The 21,888-nt window shown below is 39.1% G+C and overlaps 1 pseudogene; it reads left to right on the plus strand.

Annotated features, from left to right (window-relative positions):
* Positions 1-269: 269 nt before the first annotated feature.
* The window catches only part of LOC127795406 (calcium permeable stress-gated cation channel 1-like), an 86,115-nt pseudogene continuing 64,496 nt past the window's right edge, over positions 270-21,888 (plus strand).

Below are 21,888 nucleotides of genomic sequence, written 5' to 3' on the forward strand. Positions count from 1 at the left end.
AGAAGGAAAACAAACAGACAGGAGGGAAAACAAAATTGCACTCCCGCGTTGAAGATGGAAGCACCGCGTAAGGAAATGTCACCCACGCCCACGCCACTCCACCTTAACGTGAGCTCGACCATCCAATAGACTTCTGCCACGTCAATGATCAACGCAAGTTAATTGGGCGTTACGTTGACGCTCTAGAGATGGCGTGGCATCCAAACTCGCAATATGAAGCCGTTAGGTGCACCACGGGCCTTCTTAGTCAAAACAATTAAACTCTGCCACTACCAGCGTTTCTTAAAACTGAACGGAGCAGAACGAAAGGGAAAAGGAACTTCGATTATCGTTTTTGTCATAAGCTGTCAAATATATATCACAAGTATTCCAAGCGAAAGCAGCATTACAATAGCTTCATAGCTTGTATTTTAGGGAAGGATATGTTTGCTTTGATTGAGCTTTCGAAGCAATCCGAAGGACTCTCAGATCTGCAACTCTCTTAATTATCTCTCTCCAAAGCTTCGATTTCTGTTCTTTTGGCGCTCCGACCGTTTCACAATAGTGCAGAGCTCACGGTTCTGAGATCAAGAGTATGAACTTCTGCCTTCTGTATTCCTTCCATTTATTTTATTCGTAAATATGTACTGTTGAATTCCGGGAAATATGCAAGTTTTTTGGTATTAAATCAAGAGATATGTTAGAATATGAATTTTGCGAATATATACGGAAGGAACATGGAAACTTGTATTCTGCAATTCCTTTTGTTAATTACGTTGGAATTACGGGAATTGTTAACATTGAGTTAGCAAAATTCAGTCAATTATGTATGATATACTTCTTTAGGTAGTGTTTTAACTGTTTTCCGTTGTCTTCGTGAAAAAAAAAAAAAAACTAAATCTATTTTGTTTGTGGCTTTGGGAATATTGATTAATGTTTACAATTGGGAATAGTTTTCATATGCCTACTGCTGAGGTTACTGGAAACAGACTGGACATAACTTCTTTAAGTTGTAGTAAAAGATCGATTTTGTTTTTCTTTTTCGAAACTTTTAAGAGACTTGATTAACGTAGATATAAAGATATTTGCTATTCTTGATTACAACATCAATTGCAACGCCTTAATCCAACTAAGTGGGGTCTGCTATTACAGTTCTTTTGGGGCTTGAAATATTGTTAACCGAGGTTCATTTAAGCAATTTGATTGCTGTCACTGCCCTTGGAGAAACAATAAGCTTCCCTTGACTCGATGAGATTCAAGGGATCAAACAAGGAAAATCAGAGAAGAGAAAGAAGAGGGAGAACAGTGAGAGACGAGAGAGTGTAGAGGGAGAGAATAGGATAGTTCTGTATTCTGAATTTTGCATGCCCTCTCCTACGGGATGGGAAGAGTACATATAGTTGTTTGGTATGGGTGTGGATGCAGCGGTACATCCTCCCTTCCAGCGATTACTACAAACTCTTTTGTCTTATTCTATGGCCTTACACGTGGCCCCCCTAATAGAATTGCCAACTGGAAATACAACAATTAAAACAAAGGAAATACAACATAGAATAACAAGAAAACAAATAAAGATTGAACAACAAAAAATTTAAAAATAGCCTTAGCCGTGACAATTTCCCCTCCCTTAGAAACGTTTCTTGTCCTCAAGAAATGCTAAGGAGGCTCGTAACCCTTAGAAAACGTTGGAGTAGGCTCAGAAGATATTCCCAGGTGTTGTCCTTGGTGTCTCTATGCTCCCATTTCACCAATACTTGGATGAGGGGAATCCCTTGATTGTATACCACTCCCTATCCAAAATGGCTTCTGGCTCCATTTGGCCTTCCTTCTCCTTAGGTAGTGTAGGCAGAGTTGGGTTGACTTGATCAGCTCCTGTTGATCTCTTTAAAAGGGACACATGAAAAATCGGATGTATGTGGGTATTGTCGGGTAATTTGAGCCTGTAAGCCACCTTGCCTATTTTTTCTATTATGTTGAATGGACCAAAATAGTTGGGGCTTAACTTGGATATTGGTCCTTGACTGATGGCCTTCAAATGTGGGTATCTTAACCTTAGATACACTTTTTTTCCCATCTCCAATTCTCGATCACTTCTTTTCTTGTTTGCGTGTTGTTTCATCCGATTCCGAGTTGAGGCCAACTCCTACTTTAACTGTTGCAAGACAACTCTCCTTTGCTGTAGATATTCCTCCACTGACATTTCCGTAATATGCCATCCTGTGGCCGATAATAGTGGGGGTTTGTATCCATACAATGCCTCAAATGGGGACATTTTTAGGGATGTGTGGTAAGTAGAATTATACCACCATTGTGCCAAGGCTAACCACCGATGCCAGTTCTTGGGCTGCTAGATACACATGCATCATAGGTAGGTTTCTAGAACCTGGTTAACCCTCTCGGTTTGCCCATCCGTTTGAGGGTGATAGGTTGTTGACATGTTGAGTTTAATTCCCATGCTTCCCATAAACTCTTGCAAAAATTGACTTGTAAACACCCTGTCACGATCTAATATAACGGTTCCCAACACCCCATGCTGTGACACCACCTTGTTCATAAATACCCTCACTATTTCCTTGGCTATATAAGGGTAAGCCAACCCTATAAACTAAGTAAACTTTGTGAACCTGTCCACCACAAGCATAATACTATCCCTCCCCTCTGATTTGGGAAGACTCTCGATAAAATCCATAGACACACTAATCCAAGCTCGATTAAGTATCGGTAGCGGTTGTAGGAGCTCGGGGTAAGCCACATTCTCAAGTTTACATCTCTTGCATATGTCACACGCTAGCACGAAATTCCTTACATCCGTTTTCATTTTGGGCCAATAGAATAATTGTTTAACCCTGATGTAGGTATTTTGGATTCCAGAATGTCCCCCCATTGACGGCTTATGCAAGGATTGTAAGACTTTCTGCTTAAGGTCTTCTTTACCCCCTATGACAATCCTTCCCTTGAACCTCAACATCCCTTTCGTTAGAGTGTAACCTCCAGCCCCATTAGGTTCAACTACTAACCTTTCCATTAGCTTTCTTATCTGTTTATCATTGGCATAGCTATCAATAACTTCTTGACACCACTCTGGCACCATCGTAGTAATGGCTGCTACACTCCCCTCCTCTTAACACCTTGATAGTGCATCGATAGCTACATTCTCCTTGCCTCGCCTATATTGTATTGAATAATCAAGTCCCATTAACTTGGTCATATCCCTTTTTTGCAATTGAGTTTGTAACTTTTATTGTAATACAAATTTGAGACTTTCATGATCGGTTTTAATGATGAATCTACCTCCTTCTAAATAATGCCACCATTTCTCCGTAGCTATTAACACTGCTAGGAATTCCTTTTTGTAAATGCTCAATCCCAAGTGCCTTGTACTTAAGGCCTAGCTCAAGAATGCTAGTGGCCTCCCTTTCTACACTGGGACTGCCCTTATGCCCACTCCACAAGTGTCAGTCTACAATACAAAGGGTTCATTGAAGTCTAGTAATCCTAAAGTTGGCACTATATTCATTGCTTCCTTGAGCTTTTGAAAGGCTTCTTCGACCTCCTCCCCCTATTTGAAGTTTCCCTTCTTCAAGAGATTAGTTAGTGGTCTGCTTATAACTTCATATCCCTTAACAAACCTTTTATAATAGTCGGTTAGGCCTGGGAACCCCCTCCAAGCCTTCAAGGTTGTGGGTTTAGGCCAATTGACCATGGTTTCCACCTTCCTTGGGTTTGTTCTAACTCCATCTCTAGATATTATGTGACCCAAATATTCCACCTGATCTTGCCTAAAGGAACACTTAGACCTCTTGATAAAAGCTGGTTAGATTTGAGGACCTGTAGGGAGGTTCTCAAGTGGGATAAATGTTGATCTAGGGTTGTGCTATAAACAAGAATGTCATCAAATAATAATAGTATGAATTTTCTCAAATAAGGCTCAAATACTTCATAAGAGATTGGAAGGTGGTTGGGACATTGGTGAGTCCAAAGGGCATCACCAAAAATTCAAAGTGTCCATGATGGGTTCTAAAGGTAGTTTTATGGACATATTCAGGTTTCATTTTGATTTGGTGATAGCCTGATCTAAGGTTTATCTTGGAAAAGATAGTGGCATTATGCAACTCATCCATTAGATCTTTTACCAATGAGATAGGAAATTTGTCTTTTATGGTTAGGGCGTTTAATTGTCGGTACTCTACACAAAAACGCTAGGAACCATCCTTCTTCTTGACTAGAAGGACGGGTGAGGAAAAAGGGTTGTGGCTAGGTCTTATGAAGGATTGATTTAGCATCTCTCTCACCATTCTTTCAATTTTTGTTTTTTGAGTGGGAGAGTATCGGTAGGCCCTGATGTTCACGAGTTCAGAATCAGGTTTAAGGTTGATAGAATGGTCTAGGTTACGGGTGGGAGGTAGGGTATTAGGCTCTGCAAATAAGTCCTCAAATTCAACCAACAATTTATCAATAAGGTGGTTAGATTTGGCCAATTTTCTCGTTGTTGATCGACAAAGTTAGTTCCCCATGCATCATTTTTCCAGGCCCTTCTTCCATTGCCATGATCGAAAATTACTGAGTCAACTTACTCCATTTGCTTTTAATGGCTTTATGCAAACACTTCCCTGTTATCATGTTACAGGTACTGGTTTCTCTCCCCTTTTTTAGTGTCATCCTTTTCCCTCTTTTTTCGAAGGACACCTCCATCCCATTAAAGTCAAAACTGATGAAGCTTACTAAAAGTAAAGCAAGATCGCTACGGGACAAGCAGCGTAGTTCAAAAATTTTGAACCTTACCCCGATTCCAGCGATTGGATCAACGTCGAAATCAAATCATTCACAAACAAATAAATAAATCTAACCTTTAGATTATCGAGTCGTTCGCGGATTCGAGCCGTCCAAGCGTCCAGCCTCTAACTCGTGATATGCGGCACGCGTCCGTTGGCAAGGAGAGCGGAATAGGAGTGCTAGCTCCTTCTCCTTTGCGCGGCTTGTGTATGGACGGAAAAAGAACGCCCTCGTTTCGTATTGATGCCAAAAGAAACGGGGAAGAGTGAACGGCAATATGTTTTTCAACTCTTGAAAAATGACACCAAAAACTCCTTAGTTTTGGGCAACCCATAAAGGGATATTTATAGTGAAATATTCTAGGGTTTCTAAAACCCTAATGGATTGGGCTAGCCCATTAATTCTAATTTAATTAGAATATTAAGTGGGCTTATTCTAGTCCAACTAGAAATATAATTAAATGGCCCAAATCCTTTTATAGGTTTAAATAAAATATTTTGACCCAAATCTAATTCAAGCTCAAATATAATATTTAATATTTAGCCCAAATCTAATTTGGTCCAAATATAATATTTATTTTAATATTTGGCCCAAATCAAATTTAGTCCAAATCATAGTTGTTGAATCGAGATTCGAATCGAGAATCGAAATCCTTATTTTACGAATCGTGAATCGAGAATCGAATCGAATCGTAAGATTCAGTACACATTTTTAATTTCAAATATAAATAATATATATCCATAAAAAATAAATAAAATATATTAAAATTATACCAAAAATATATTCATGTTGCCTTTAAATTCAAATTGTATCAAATCAAACCACTTTCAAAATAACAAACTAGAAAAAAACAACTATTAGCCATTAGGCTACCAATAAATGCCATTGTCCATAATTTTCACAAGTTATCAATCATCTTCATCTTCAAGTTGAAGAGCATCATCATCTTCATCATCTTCAAACGTAGCCAAATCCATTTGCTCTCCATCCTCTACATCTTCCTCATCATCAATCATTTCTAAATCCAATTCTTCTTCCACATTGTCTTCAACAACTTTTCCTTTTCTTTTTCTGTCTAGCTTCAAGTTCCTTGGCCCTATATTATACAATATAAGTTATAGCATATTAGAATTCAACCCAAACTTAAACAAACACATTAACTTAGTTTTAGAATGTAGAAAACTATAAAGTATAGATATATACCTCTTCTATTATTACTTGGTTGAATACCTCCATCATCTTCAAAACATTCATTAGCATCCATCCATGAATTATCTTGGGGTAAACAAGGATCTTCTTGTTCGGTGATCCATTCATCATCGGACTCCATATCACTCAAATAAATAGGATCATAATTTTCACCTCTTTTCTCCCTCTTAGCTTGCCTTAATTCAAGTTGAATGTTATATTTCACAAAGACAAGAGCATTTAATCTCTGTTGTTCCAAACGATTTCTCTTTTTTGAATGGACATGCTCAAATGTGCTCCAATTTCTTTCGCATCCTGTAGCACTACATGTGAGACTCAAGACTCGTATGGCTAGGTTTTGTAACTCTTTACATTCTTTCCCATAGCTTTCCCACCATAAAGCTAAGATAGAAAAATAAAAAACTAATTAGTCTAATTAGTTTAAAGGAGCTAACAATTGAAATTTGAAAATTAAAACATTAAATCAAAATAATACCTGGTTGCTTCTTGTCTCTTGTTAAAGTAGCCATACTCATGCCAAACAATCCGTCACCTTTTTTAAACTTTTCTAATTGCTCATCAATTTTTAGTCTTGTTTCAATATCCGGATAGATCTTTTCTATTGTCTTGTATAAACCAACTTTAACTTCTATATCCGCATTAAAAGACTCATCATATTGAAACCTTAAAAAAAATGCAATACAAGTAAGAAACAACAAAGCATATACAATACAAAAATTTGTTAGTTATAGGAAATATGATTTTAGAAACTCACTTGGGATTAAGAAAATATCCCGCTGCATGGAGTGGCCTATGAAGTTGCAAATCCCATCTTGTATCAATAATGTTCCAAATGCGCTCATACTTTATCTTTTGATGGTTGAAATTTTGTGCAATTTTCTCCTTTGCCCTATCCATTGCTTCATATATGTATCCCATTGCTGGTTTCACATCCCCATCAACAAGTCTTAAAACTTTAACAAGTGGACTTACACACTTTAAGCAATACTTGATCGATTTCCAAAACTTGTCATCGGATAACAAAATTGGTCCCACTTTAATTGCATCCACCTTAGAAGCATAATGACTTTTAGCCCACTCTTCTGATGCAAACATAGCCCTAAGAGGAATCTTATTTTCCTCAAAGCTCCTCAATGTAAGAAATGATGTAGCAAACCTTGTAACTCTTGGCCTCTTCAACTCTCTCTTCTTAGAGAACTTCCTAAACATGCTAAGGACCCAAGCATGTCTATAAATGTATACACAAACTTCTTTAGTCTTCTTTATTGTATCTGTGAAAATAGGCAACCCACCTATATCATGTAAGATCAAATCAATGCAATGTGCTGCACAAGGAGACCAAAATAATTTTTTTCTTTTCTCCATCAACAAGTCACCCGCAGCTACATAGGCTGAAGCACTATCAGTCACCACTTGAACAACATTTTCCTCCCCAATTTCCTCCACCAATGAATCAAGCAACTCAAATAACTTTTGTGCATCTTTTATAACATTTGAAGTGTCAATAGATTTAAGAAAAACTGTTCCACTTGGACTATTCACCAAAAAGTTTGTAAGAGATCTACTTTTCCTATCCGTCCACCCATCCGACATCAAAGTACAACCAGTCCTTTTCCACTCCTTTTTATACTTCTCCAGCATTGAGTTTACATTGTCAACTTCCTTCTTCAAAAATGTAACCCTAGCCTCATGATAACTAGGAAGTTTTAAACCCTTACCATATTCACCAACCGCTTCCATCATTGAAGCAAAAAGAGGACTTTTTACCAAAACAAAAGGCAATGCATGTCCATACAAAAATCTACAAATGCTATGAACAACGAGCTCCCTTTTCTTAACCATTGCATTTAAAGTTTGTTGTTTTTCTTTCCCTTTAGTGACAAAGACATCCATACTAGTTTTTCTTTTTCCTCCTATTATTTGAACTTCTGTCTCTTCTTCTTGGAAATATTCTTTTTCATTCACCTTTTGTCTTTCCAATTCTCCTAATATCTGAATACAAAGTTCCCTCACATTATCTGGACATTGTGTACACGGAGCCACATTATCATGATCACCCGCAAAATGGTGTTTCATTCGATTTATCCCTCCCCATCTTTTAAGTCCACAATAATTGCACTTTAAGTTCATTCTATTTCCATTAATCCGAGTGCAATATTCCCAGATAGGATCATTATTCTTTGTTGTAGATCCCTTTTTTGATCTTGACGCCATATTCAACAAGAAAGAAAGCAATATTCTTCTAGCATTGAAAAAAAATATAAAGTCAAAATTTTGAAATAAAAAATAATACAAATATCATAAAAGAAAATAAAAAAAGTAGAACAAATTTGACTAGACAATAAAACATATTAGAAAAAATCAGAAACAGAAAAAAAGACACAGCACAACAGTCGACACTGCAGTGCAATAGGCTAATAGCAGGAAAATATATATAAAAAAAATAAAACAATAACAAGTTAAGTTAACAATTACAAAATAGGTTCTCTTAACCCCAAAGTCAACAAAAATAGCTGCAAAAGACACAGCAGTCAGCACTGCAGTGCAACAGCAACAAAAAAATAAAAAAAAAACAAAACAAGAAAACCTCAAAGTCAATAAAAACAGCTGGTGCTCAGAAATAAGCATGAGTGGTTGAGGCTCATGTGCCCAGCTGCCCACATCTCTGATGTCTTTGTTGGCACGTGAGCACATGAAAAATTATAATATCATTTTCAAGGATGAAAAATGATTTGACGAGAGAAGTGGCTAGAACAGAAGCATTGGTTTCAACACTCGTCAAGACTCCCAAGCTGGATTTTCTCTAGGAATAGGCATAGAATAGAAGCACTGGTTTTAAGCCAACGCAGTCTTCTTCTTAGGATTCGTATGGTCTCAGCGTCTCGCATAAAGCAAAGAAAAAGAAGAACTGAAGAAGAAGAAAGCAACGCACCTTGAACAGAACCTGAAGTCTTGCGGTCGCAGCTCTCGAGTCTCGCCTTTGCTTCTGTCGTTTCATCTCATGCTCATATGCAGCGTTTTTGCTTCTCTGTTTCAACTTTCTAGCTTCCAGCTCCTAACGTTTCAGGTACTGCCATTTCACCTCATTTCTATTTCAGTTTTGTGATTCGTTCGATTCACTCGATTCGTCCGATTCTACCGATTCTTTCGATTCATGGTCGATTCTAAGCAATTTTCGATTCTACCTATAGATTCGACTCGATTTCTCTTGGAATCGAGCCGAATCGTGCGATTCGCGATGCGAATCGCACGATTCTAACAACAGTGTCCAAATATTAACTTAAACCCAAATATATTTTATTTCCTATTTGCCACTCCAACAAATAGAAAATTATTAAATTAGAAACTCCTTCCTAATTTAATCAATTGCCATTTTAGGAAACTCTTTCCATTATGACGACTGCTCGTCATATCGACGTCTTTACGTCTATTTGTTCTTTTTCTGTGAGAACCTACGATGGCACAACTTCTTGCCGAAGTGTCTCACTTAACCATACGTCCACTCTCCTAGTTTAAGCTAGGGACCGTGCCTATTGCGTATGACTCATTAGGCTTCCGAATATGTTGGCAATGTGTCGGTACGAACACATAAGACAAGATTGGCCTCTAGCAAGGCGTCATGCTTACCCAATTATTCAAAAGGATTCATAGTTCGCAAATAACCTTTCACGAGTATGGTTACTGTGTAATACGATCATCTCGTCAATGTATCTTATGTGATCTCAAGTATGGCGATGTGTTGCTTGATAACGATCACATGAGTTTTCTTCGATTTACCGGATATCTTCACTTAATAGAAAGGGAATCAATAACTCCTTATTGATCTCTTTCACCATGGCCATGGATTTAAAGTGAATATCTACCGAAGGCGCCTTAGATACATCATCCTCTATCAAGGGATAGACGAGTCCCATCTTGGTTATGCACCCATCTCCATAAGCCTCACGATATACCCAACGATCGCCCACGTGCAGCCTTTGTCTAGGCCCATCGAAACGATGTCAAAGCATACCGGTCTTCTTATGAGATGACTGTGACAACCTCAGGTCCAAGGATTAGTTACACCCATCTCGTATGAGAATACCATCAACATATAACCAAAATGGATCTTCATGGCGAGTCATGTCTAGTGACACGTTCTACAACATTGGTCACCTATGTACTTGTCTAGGCATCCCCATGCCTATGGGTGTGAGACCCCCATTGCTATCACATAGAAAAAACATAGCACATACAAGTCTTACCGCAATTGTCAATGTCCATTCTTGACATTGCTACGACTTGGGACGTTTAATGATGTCTAGAAACTGTGATGTATCATTTCACATCTTTATAGATTAATCACAGTATACATCATATGGATTTCTATTTAGTTTCATTCGGTTATTATAATAATAACAAGAAACTAATAGAATGACTTCTTGTGAATTTGAACAACTTCTTATTCAAATAATAAATATGATTACAATTGTGAGTGTTGAGTGTACAATTTGCCCAATCTGATTGGGTCTAGAGCACCTACACTAACACTTACTCCCTTCATCTAATCAACCCCTAGGACCACGTCACATCCCCCCAATTGCAGTATCCTGAGATCTGCTTCGAATTCCTCTCCTTGCATCTCCCAATTGAATCCATGGCAAGCTGAATTACTCAACAACTTTCCCCCATTAGCTACTGTTACACTCAAGGGTTGAGTATCCAAAAGTGGACACTTCAATCTTCTAGTAGTGCCTTCATTAAGGAAGTCGTGAGTGCTTCCACTATCTATCAAAATCATGGCTCTTATCCTTCACCTTCCCTTCTACTTTGATTATTTTGTTGTTGGTCATCCCTTTCAACTCATGGAGTGAGATTTCTCTGTTGTCTTCCTCTCCAGAATCCTCACACTCCCCAGTTCCTTCTCCTTCTTCCATTCCTTCCTTTGAGTCACCTTCCAATAGGAGAATCTATTGCCTACATTGATGCCTGAGGAAATACTTATCCCCACATCTAAAACACAAACCGGGTTACCTCCTCTGATCATTGAATTTCCCGTTCGAGTGGGGTAACTCCAATTGTCTAGCCCCTGAGTTGCTTTCTGCTCATTCACGGTTTATTCCTTTCCCCCCTTGATGGGAGGTTCCCACGGTCATAGACTTATTTTGTTGCCTCTTCTTCTTCATTAAGGCCTCAACTACCATCTCTTGTAGTCTAGAACTCTTCGTTGCTTGTTCAACTGTTCTAAGCCTGATCATCTTAACCATTGGCCTTAGATCATCGCTTAAGCCACTCAGGAAGCTAAACACGAAATAAGCTTTTGAGAGATGAGGGTCGTCATTGCTCAGAAGAGATCTAAGATCCTCAAATCTCTTTAAGTAGGTTTTCAATTCTCCCACCTGTTTGAGTTTATTGAACTCTTCAACAATTTCGGACATGCTTCTTTCCCCAAACCTCCCACATAGTTTCTCAGCAAACTCTCCCTAGGTAGGATGATCCCTCACACTAGTCCATCCTTGATACTAAGCATCCACTACATCGTCGAAATAGGTAGCAGCTAAGGACACTCTTCTACCTTCTGGGATATCATACCATTTGAATATCCTTTCACACTTTCTTACCCACCAGCAAGGGTTATCTCCTTCGAAGATAGGAATCTCCATTCGGGGCATGGGAAACCCCGGCTATTGACAATGGCCATGTTCTCCACGACCCCTATCCGACATTGTTTCCACCTCCTCATCTTGTCCCCCTCCTATGTTTGGGGTTTCTGGCTGACGTACTGTTCTATTGTTTTGTAAAAGAGGTTTTGTTCTATCTCTAGGAGGGAATTCAGGGGCCATACTCACTGTGTTTTGGCATGTGAACATCAACATGAATTGTTGAAGTTGTGCTCCTAACTCCTCCCTCATTTGCGCCATCTCCTCCCGCATTTGTACTAACGTTCCACCCAGTCTTCTTTCCAACCCTTCTATAGAACCTTTTGATTGGATACTGATAATCAAAAGGAACTACAGGGTTGGAAATTAACAAAATGAAAACAAAGTGGACATTCGAGAGGTTCACGCTCTCCCTCTATATTCACCAAAAAATTCCTCCCCTTCTACTCTATTTGCTTCTCTATTTATAAGAATCTGTTGCTCACATGCCCCCCACTCTTTGCTCTTCCCATTCTACCCCTTAACTGAATTAGTTATCTGCACATGCACCAATTGGCCTTCTCCCATTTCAATATCCCTATTCTGCCCTTAATGTTACGGGCTGCCTATCAATACTCTCCCCACGAAACTCACCTTGTCCTCAAGGTGAAAAACAGGGAACTGTTGTAGGGTTCCCAGGTGGTTCAGGACCAACTTGGGCTTGGAGTATTTGAATCTTGTCTTCAATTCGCTGGGTTGTCTCCATGATTTGCATTAGACTTGATGGCTGTAACACCTTAACTTCTGCCTTGATTTCTAGCTTCAACCTGTTAACAAAGAGGCCCTCCAGTATGGTCTTTGAAACTTCGCCCATCGGGGCTGCCAAAGTCTCAAAGAGGAGGCGGTATTCTCGGACGGAGTCACCCTGCTTAAGGGCCAAAAGCCTCTTTTCCATTGATGCCTCCTGCAAAGATCGAAATCATTTACGTAGGTGGATCTTTAGCTCCTCTCAACTCCTTACTCGTCGCCTCCTTTGCTCCCACTGGAACCACGACAGAGTCGCTCCTTCAAAGCATAAGGTCGCTGACTCCAACTTCTCCGCATCGGACAACTGGTTTACAATGAAGCAGCGCTCAGCCCTAAAGACCCAGCCATCTGGATCATCTCTCTCGAAGATGGGTATTTCCAGGTGTCTCCCACGATACTCTTGCTTTCCAACACCATCGACCTAGTCGCCCCCTTCGCCACTTCTCCCTCTAGCTACCGGTGTTCCCTCCATTGACAAGGGCGAACCCATAGGTTAGTCTTCCTCATCTCGCTTCCTCTTCCTCTCTATCTCTCTTGCTCATCCCATCGCGCCATTAATAGGTTGAATCGTTCCATCATCCCTGCCATGCTCTTTTTGATATTTTGCACCCTCTTAACTTCAGCCATCACAGATTCTAGACCCTCTTGTAAACCCGCCATATGACCCTCTAGCTCACCCACTCTTTCAGAAATAGTCCTCCCCATGGATCGATCGCTTCGATACCAAATGATAGGATATTGATAATCGAAAGGAACTACAGGGCTGAAAATTAACAAAATAAAAAGAAAGTGGACATTCGAGAGGTCCACGCTCTCCCTCTATATTCGCCAGAAAATTCCTCCCCTTCTACTCTATTTGCTTCTCTATTTATAGGAATCTATTGCTCACATGCCCCCCCCTCTTTGCTCTTCCCATTCTACCCCTTAACTGAATTTGTTATCTGCACATGCACCAATTGGTCTTCTCCCATTTCAATATCCCTATTATGCCCTTAATGTTATGGGCTGCCTATCACCTTCCAACTTATGATCGATCGGCACGATCGCCTCATGGTTATGACCATTTCCCAGCTCTAGTTGGTTGACTCGCCTTTGGACTTCGGACATGGACGAGCTGGCTTGTTGCAGTTGAGATTCCATGTTCTTCATGCGGGTTCCTTCCGCCATGGCTTCCTATAATCTTTGGCTAGGATCGAGCTCTGATACCAATTTGTCACTGCCTTTAGCAGAAACAATAAGCTTCCCTTGACTCGATGAGATTCAAGGGATCAAACAAGGAAAATCAGAGAAGAGAAAGAAGAGGGAGAACAGTGAGAGAAGAGAGAAAAGAGTGAGACGAGAGAGTGTAGAGGGAGAGAATAGGATAATTCTGTATTCTGAATTTTGCATGCCCTCTCCTATGGGATAGGAAGAGTATATATTGTTGTTTGGTATGGGTGTGGATGCAGCGGAACATCCCTCCTTCCAGCGGTTACAACAAACTCTTTTGTCCTATTCTATGGCCTTACATGTGGCCCCCTACTCTAATAGAATTGCCAACTGGAAATACAGCAATTAAAACAAAGGATATAAAGCATAGCACAACAAGAAAACAAATAAAGACTGAACAACAAAAAAATTAAAAATTGCCTTAGCCGTGACAATTGCGTTCCTCTAGTTTGATTGTAACATGTGACACTTTACCAGTAGAAATTGACAAAACAGCAGTTGGAAATTCCATGTCTGCAATTGAATGTTATCTTTTAGTTTTATTTTGTAGATTGTATACTATTCTCCTTATGAATGTGTGGTATATTGGTTATGCATAACTTGCTTGTTTGACAGGGAGGGTGGCATATTTTTCCACAAGATCTAGATGGCTACACTTGGAGACATAGGGCTTTCAGCTGCTATCAATGTTCTCACTGCATTTATTTTCTTAGTGGCATTTGCCATTTTACGGCTTCAACCTTTCAATGACAGGGTATATTTCCCAAAATGGTACCTTAAAGGTTTAAGAACAAGCCCTACAAGCTCCGGAGCTTATGTAACAAAGTTTGTAAATTTGGACTTCAAGTCATATTTGAGGTTTCTGAATTGGATGCCCGAGGCACTTAAGATGACGGAACTTGAGCTTATTGATCATGCAGGATTGGATTCAGCTGTTTATTTACGGATTTACTTGATAGGGTATGCTACTACAGTTCTCAAAATTCCTTTGCTCTTGTTACTTACTAGTTAGCTTGGGTGCTGAATTATCATTTGCAGGGTAAAATGAAGGAATGTGTTCATGAATATTCTAAATGTTATTCTTGTATGGTATTCTATAAGCAATTATTGTGTTTGATGGACTTGTTGAAACTTGCTTATTTGAAGTATTTTCATGTTGCCATATTCTATTGTCCTTTTCTTGTTTTTCTTGTCTTGAACCAAGTGAAGCATAAAAGATAAAGGCTTGTTTAATCGAAATTATATAAATGATTTTAGTGACTCAAGGCACCCAGATAAAGTGCTCGTGAAATCTGAACAGGAAAAAGAATAGGAAGTTTTGACATTTTTATAGATCAAGTCAAATTATGGGCCACAAAAGGGAGTTTCTGGCTAGTAAGGTGTTGTTGCTTGCTCTTCAAACTATAAATTTGAAAAGTGGTATTTTTGGGGGAGGCATTGATTTCTATATGACTCGAATTCAACAAAACTTAGATCTTACAACCCTATGTAAATTACCCATAAAGCATGGACATGGCGAAGAGGTCACCAACATGTCAGACTGGTGACATGGAGACATGTTAGTGATATATGTCGGAAACGCCCACGTGGCGTGTCCAACACTACTTTCGTCATTCTCAAAGGGACATCAAGGGGACATACATGTCCCCTTATGGACATAGCGAAGATGAATGGTTACCCTGCATGAGTGGGTGCACTTGTCGATTGCTACTTTTGTTACGCCTATCATGCTGATTCACTATTTGAGTTTAGAATATATTTTTGGTATTTTATTATGTCACTAGAAATATAAAAATTTAGTTTATTCACTAACGTATCCCAACCGTGTTGTGTCCTAATTTTTTGAAAAAATATCATGTCCTCGTCTCCATGTCCATGTCTGTGCTTCTTAGTAAATTACTAAAGGCTATTGTAAAATATGGTACTACATATTGACAAAATAGAAAAATACATCATTACATTTCTTTTCCATTTGATTGAACATTTGGAGATTTCGAGAAACCCTTCTCGCTGGTTTGTGATGGTGGCTGGTGTAACTTACTTGTCTCACATACTATTTTCCTTCCCCTTGCTTCATTAGTCTTTCAAAACTTAGTCAGAAGAACCTTTTCTGTTTTAAAGTCTATGAAGCTATACTTGAAACTTATGTAGGAAAGGCTCATTTTTCTGACATTTTACCTCTAGTTAGCATTATAACAACCTTGGAATTAGTGGAGTGTTATTGCTAAAGTCTTTGTCCCATTTGTGTCAAGTAAACTTGATAAAGAGTGGAATACCAGTTATTATGTTTCTCAAGTGCAGTATTCTAGTATCCGTTTAACTTGTTCCTTTTGTCTCTCTCTCACCGAACATATAATAATTCTGTTTCTGATACTTGTTTGTTCTCTGTGCGTGCATGCGTGTTTGTTTGTGCATGTATGTTGCGTCCTGCAGTGAGAATGTCACCATTGCAAAATTGAGTGGCTTATGGCATAATTAGACATGATATATGCCATCTGCTAATTTAATAATTTAGTTATTGGTGTTGTCCTACTGCCATGAAGATATTGAAGAAACTGGTACCTGCTCTTATACCAATTTGAAGTTTTATATCAGTTTGTTGAGAATGTGATTGTTGCTTTGGTGGACTGCTTCCATGTAATTAACTATTGTCCAATCTAAGTATTTAAAACTGAATAGAATGAACACCTAACCTTAAACACTTAGGTTGAATAAAACTTAGGAAAAAATATTCCTCATTAGCATGCATTAGACCATAGGCCAATCTCTTATACAGGAGGTATCCTACTTACATTAGAATTCTACTTAACTACAACACTGTAAAGATTTTCAGATTCTAAGATATATACACTATTATCTCTATTATTTAGGAACTTATCTTTTATCTCTTATAATTTCTCCAGGTTATCTAGAAACTTTATCCACATCATCTTGGCTTCATTATCCGCATCATCTCGGCTTCATCTCTATCTCTAGTTGCACACCTTGTTGATGTCCTCATCTTCTCACATGGATTCTCAACACCCCCCCTCAAGCAATTGAATAGATATCTTCAATTCCCAGCTTGTTAATCAAAGATTCAAATCCCGGTCTTGACATAGCTTTTGTAAAAACATCTGCTTCTTGAGTTTCTGTAGGAACATAAGCTAGCTGGATTCCTCCTTCCTCAATTTCGCTTTGTATGAAGTTTCTATCAATCCTCACATGCTTCATCCTATCATGTTGTATAGGATTATTGACAATGCTTATGGTCGACTTGCTATCGCTATATAGCTTTGTTGGCAATGTTAGAGGCATTCTCATATCTTCCATTATCCTTGTCAACCAAATTAATTCATAAATATCTTGAGCTATCGCCTTGAATTCTGCTTCAGCACTACTTCTTGCAATTACGGTTTGTTTCTTACTCCTCCAAGTGACAAGGTTTCCCCACAGTTTAGTGCAGAAACCCGGAGTGGACTTGCTATCAGTAACTGATCCGGCCCAATCAGCGTCAACAAATCCTTCTGCCCCTTTATTCTCTCCCTTCTTGAATAACAAACCTTTTCTAGGTGTCCTTTTAAGTACCTCAAAATATGGTGCGCAGCATCCAAGTGTTGTTGAGTAGATGAGTGCATAAATTGGCTCACAATGCTCACTGCATATGCTATGTCTGGACGTGTGAGTGAGAGATAGATCATTCTGCCAACAAGTCTTTGATACCTTTCTTTATCAACAGGTGGATCATTATCTTTTAGGAGATATTTCCAATTTCTTTCCAAGGGTGTGTGCCTTGGTTTACAACCTAACATACTTGTATCTTTGAGCAGGTCCAGAGTGTATTTTCTTTGAGAGATTAGTATGCCCTGCTTGCTTCTTGCCACTTCCATTCCTAAGAAGTATTTCATTTCTCCAAGGTCTTTAACCTCAAATTCTTCTTTTAGTCTCTGTTTCAAAGTGTCAATTTTTGAAGTATCATCACCGGTTATAATTATGTCGTCCACGTATACAATTAGGATACATCTTTTTCCACCTGTTGTACACTTGGTGAAAAGTGTATGATCTGCTTCTCCTTGTGTATAGCCAAATTTAGTGATCATTGTGCTGAATTTTTTGAACCATGCTCGTGGAGACTACTTTAGCCCATAGAGTGATCTTTGTAGTTTGCACACTTTGCCAGCTTTCCCTTCTTCTTCAAACCCAGGTGGGATTCTCATGTATACTTCTTCTTCTAATTCCCCATTTAGGAAGGCATTTTTAATATCTAGCCGAAACAATTTCCAATCCAAATTTACAGCAAGAGATAATAGAACCCGTATGGAATTTAATTTTGCTATAGGAGCAAATGTTTCCTCATAGTCTATTCCATAGGTTTGAGAGTACCCTTGGGCTACTAACCTTGCTTTATATCTGTCAACACAGCCATCAGATCTATACTTGATAGTAAATACCCATTTGCAGCCGATGATCTTTTTGTCTTTGGGAATTTCAACAACATCCCATGTGTGGTTACCAATCAGTGCTTTCATTTCCTCCATCACTACTTCCTTTCACTTAGGATTTCTTGGAGCTTCTTGGATATTTCGGGGTATTATTATTGTATCAGCAGTGGTTGTGAAAACCTGAAATTGTGTAGACAGCTTGGAATATGTTAGATAATTAGAAATAGGATGCTTAACACATGATCTCACTCCCTTTCGGATAGCAATGGGAATGTCCAGATCACTCCCGTGGCTGGCATCATGCTCTCTGGTTGGTTCAGCAGGGTCCTCATCTCTTGTTGGACCTCCCCCTGGTTCTAACAATTGGCTGGGATGAGGATCAGGACACTTGGACCATCTTGAATATACTTTGACAGCCTTCTCTCCCCCTAAATCAGTCATCAATGGCTCAAGTTGTTGGGGAACCAGCGAGTTAGATGAGTCAAGGTTGGCTGATTCCACGAGGATTGATTGAGAGGGAGTGCTTGTATCCTTGAGAGGTAGATCAGTGTTTTGAAAGGAATGTGGAAGAGGGAGAGATACCATAGGATCCTAATGAGTTTCAATCTGCTGTAACTTATTGCTGGAGTAATAGTACTCATTTTCCATAAATGTCACATCACAAGAGAAAGAATTTTTGTGATGATGGGCAATAATATTTATATCCTTTTTGTGTAGGAGAATAGCCAATGAATATGCATTTGAAGGATCTTGGCTCGAGTTTGTGATGGTTAGACCCAGTTTGGTGAACATATACAACACAACCAAAGACTCTAGGCGAAATTGAGTTAAGGATGCGTGTATGAGGATAATAATGCAAGAGATGTTTCAATGGGATTTGGTAATCTATCACTTTGGATGCCTATTGATCAAATAAGAGGTTGTTAAAATCACCTCACCCCAATACCTATGAGGAGCAGAACTAGCAATCATTAAGGATCTAGCCATTTCAAGTAAATGACGGTTTTTTCTCTCCGTTACCCCATTTTGCTGAGGAGTATAGGGCAGGTGCTTTGATGAAAGATCCCATGATTTGTTAGATATTGGGTGAGGGATTGAGAGAAGTATTCACGGCCATTGTCAGTCCTAAAGATGTAAATAGAGGACTGAAAAACATTTTGAACCAATTTATGAAAGGCTTGAAAGATAGCATTTACTTCGGATTTGTCTTTCATGAGATATACCCAACATACTCTAGTATGGTCATCGATAAAGGTGACAAACTGTCTAGCACCAGTTAAGTTTGGAATTCTTGCTGGGCCCCAAATATCGTTATGAATCAAGTAAAAAGGCTTAGAATGAGAGTAAGAATGAGACTGATACGTTCTATGTGTTTGTTTTGCAAGAATGCAACTTTCAGATTGAAGAACTACTCCTTCTTTATTGAAAAATAAATTTGGATACAAGCATTTCAAGTAAGAAAAACTAGGATGGCCAAGCCTATTGTGCCATAGCAAAATATTGGAATTAGAATGAACGGTAAACAAGAGTCTAGGAATGAACTGATTTGAGGGAGATGGGTTGTCTAATATCCAATAAAGCCCGTTCTTTTCCTCAGCACTGCCAATCATCTTCCTCGAGGTTCGGTCCTGAAAAATACAAAGAAAGGGAAGAAAAGTCACAGCACAGTCCATATCCCTTGTTAACTTGCTAACAGATAACAAATTGCATGTCAAATTTGGCACATATAGTACTGTTTTAAGTTGCAGTCCAGCCACACATACACTCCTATGCCCCTTAACAATAAACATACTCCCATCTGCCATCAACACTATTAGCTTCTTATTTTGAGGCTGAAATTTCTCAAAAAACAGGGTTGATCCGGTCATGTGATCGAATTCCCCGGTATCAACAATCCACCTTTTTTCATTCATTCTCCTAGTAGTTAGAGAGTACTTTAAGTTACCTCTTTGGGCTAATGATGCAGATGTATTGGCTGCTGGTGTGTCGAGATCCTTTGTCAATTGAGTGTTGTTCAGTAACTTCTGTAAAATCTGCATCTGGTCACTGGTTAGAGTCATACTTACACCTTTCTCAGGTATAGGAAGAGCTGTAACTGAAGTTGTATATGCTCTCTCTTTTTCTCTTCTATTCTTGGGTTTCCAATTAACTGGCTTTCCATGCAATTTCCAGTAGGTCTCCTTGGTGTGATATGGCTTGTTGCAATATTCACACCATGGTTTATCCCTAGGAAATTCCTCCCTCTTGGTTGTGACAAGTGCCGAACCTGCACTTGGATCTCCTGCTGGTAGCATAACTCATTTTTTGCTTTCCTCTCTCCTTACCTCGGCAAATACCTCTCGGAGGGAAGGAAGAGGTTTTGCACCAAGTAGGAGGCCTCTCACTTCATCTAGATCGGAATTAAGGCCTTGGAGGAAGTCAAAAATCCCTTCTTTCTCTAGCATCTTACCATATTTCATACTGTCAGCTATGCACTCCCAGCTTGGATCATAAAAGAGATCAATCTCTTGCCAAAGCTCTAGCAAAGTACTGTAATATTCAGTCATACTCACATTACCTTGCCTAGTGGCTCTAATGGCTGATCTAATCTCGAAACATTGGGCAGTTTTTTCGAGATCAGAGTATGTTTCTTGGACTACATCCCATGCCTCCTTATCTGTCTTTTAGAAGAGGTATGTGCGACTAATTTTCGGCTCCATTGAGTTGATGAGCCATGCCATTATAATCAAGTTCTCAGCCTCCCACCTTTGGTAATCAACAGAAGTTTCTAGTGGTGCAACAACCTCCCTAGATAAGTAGCCATACTTGCCTTTTCCTTTGATCACTAATGTGACGGATTGACACCACTTTCAGAAATTCCGCCTATTCAATCGGTGTTGAGTGATCTGCAGGCTTTGGCTCTCGAATGATAGGGACAGTCCTTGATTCACCATCAGTTGAGGGTTAGGGTCAGGGTCAGGGGATGATTCTGTAGATGTTGTAGATGTTGGAGTAGCCTTGGCTGCTCCAGGGATACGGTTGAATAACTCAGACTCGGATCAATCGAGCTCTAATACCATGAACAGAATGAACACCTAAGCTTAAACACTTAGGTTGAATAGAACTTAGGAAAAAATATTCCTCGTTAGCATGCATTAGACCATAGGCCAATCTCTTATACAGGAGGTATCCTACTTACGTTAGAATTCTACTTAGCTACAACATTGTAAAGATTTTCAGATTCTAAGATATATACACTATTATCTCTATTATTTAGGAACTTATCTTTTATCTCCTATAATTTCTCCAGTTTATCTAGAAACTTTATCCGCATCATCTTGGCTTCATCTCTATCTCTAGTTGCACGCCTTGTTGATGTCCTCATCTTCTCACACGGATTCTCAACAAAAACAAAGAACTTTCTTGAAGTGAAAGCAACATACGTAAAACAAGCCGAATTCCCTCTCATGAATGTGCAGAAACCATGGACTTGCAAGTGTGCCCAGATTGTATCAACTGGGCTCCACAGTTTCATATTGAGCCCTACGATATGTTTCTTCAACAATTACTCCTGTTTTGAATTGCACAGCACCTTAGCAATCCTGCAACAAGTAAAGCTGAAGTCTTCAAATCTTCAACAAATCTTAAATCTGTAATGAGAAGCTTAAGTCTTCAATTACTCCTTTATTGAGTTGCACAACATCTTCAAGTCTTCAAATATTCAACAAATAGTGAAGAAAGATGTCTTTGTGTTGGACAAAGTTATGGAGAATACCTCTGAAAAACTCTGCATCTGCAGCAAGTCTCGAAACACAAATACTAGTAGAATCAGGTCCTGAACAATAGAATCACAACCGAGGTGTGTGTATCACTGTCCTTAAGAGTGATTTCTA

The sequence above is a fragment of the Diospyros lotus genome, chromosome 2 (assembly GCF_014633365.1).
Source record: "Diospyros lotus cultivar Yz01 chromosome 2, ASM1463336v1, whole genome shotgun sequence".
Taxonomy (NCBI): Eukaryota; Viridiplantae; Streptophyta; class Magnoliopsida; order Ericales; family Ebenaceae; genus Diospyros; species Diospyros lotus.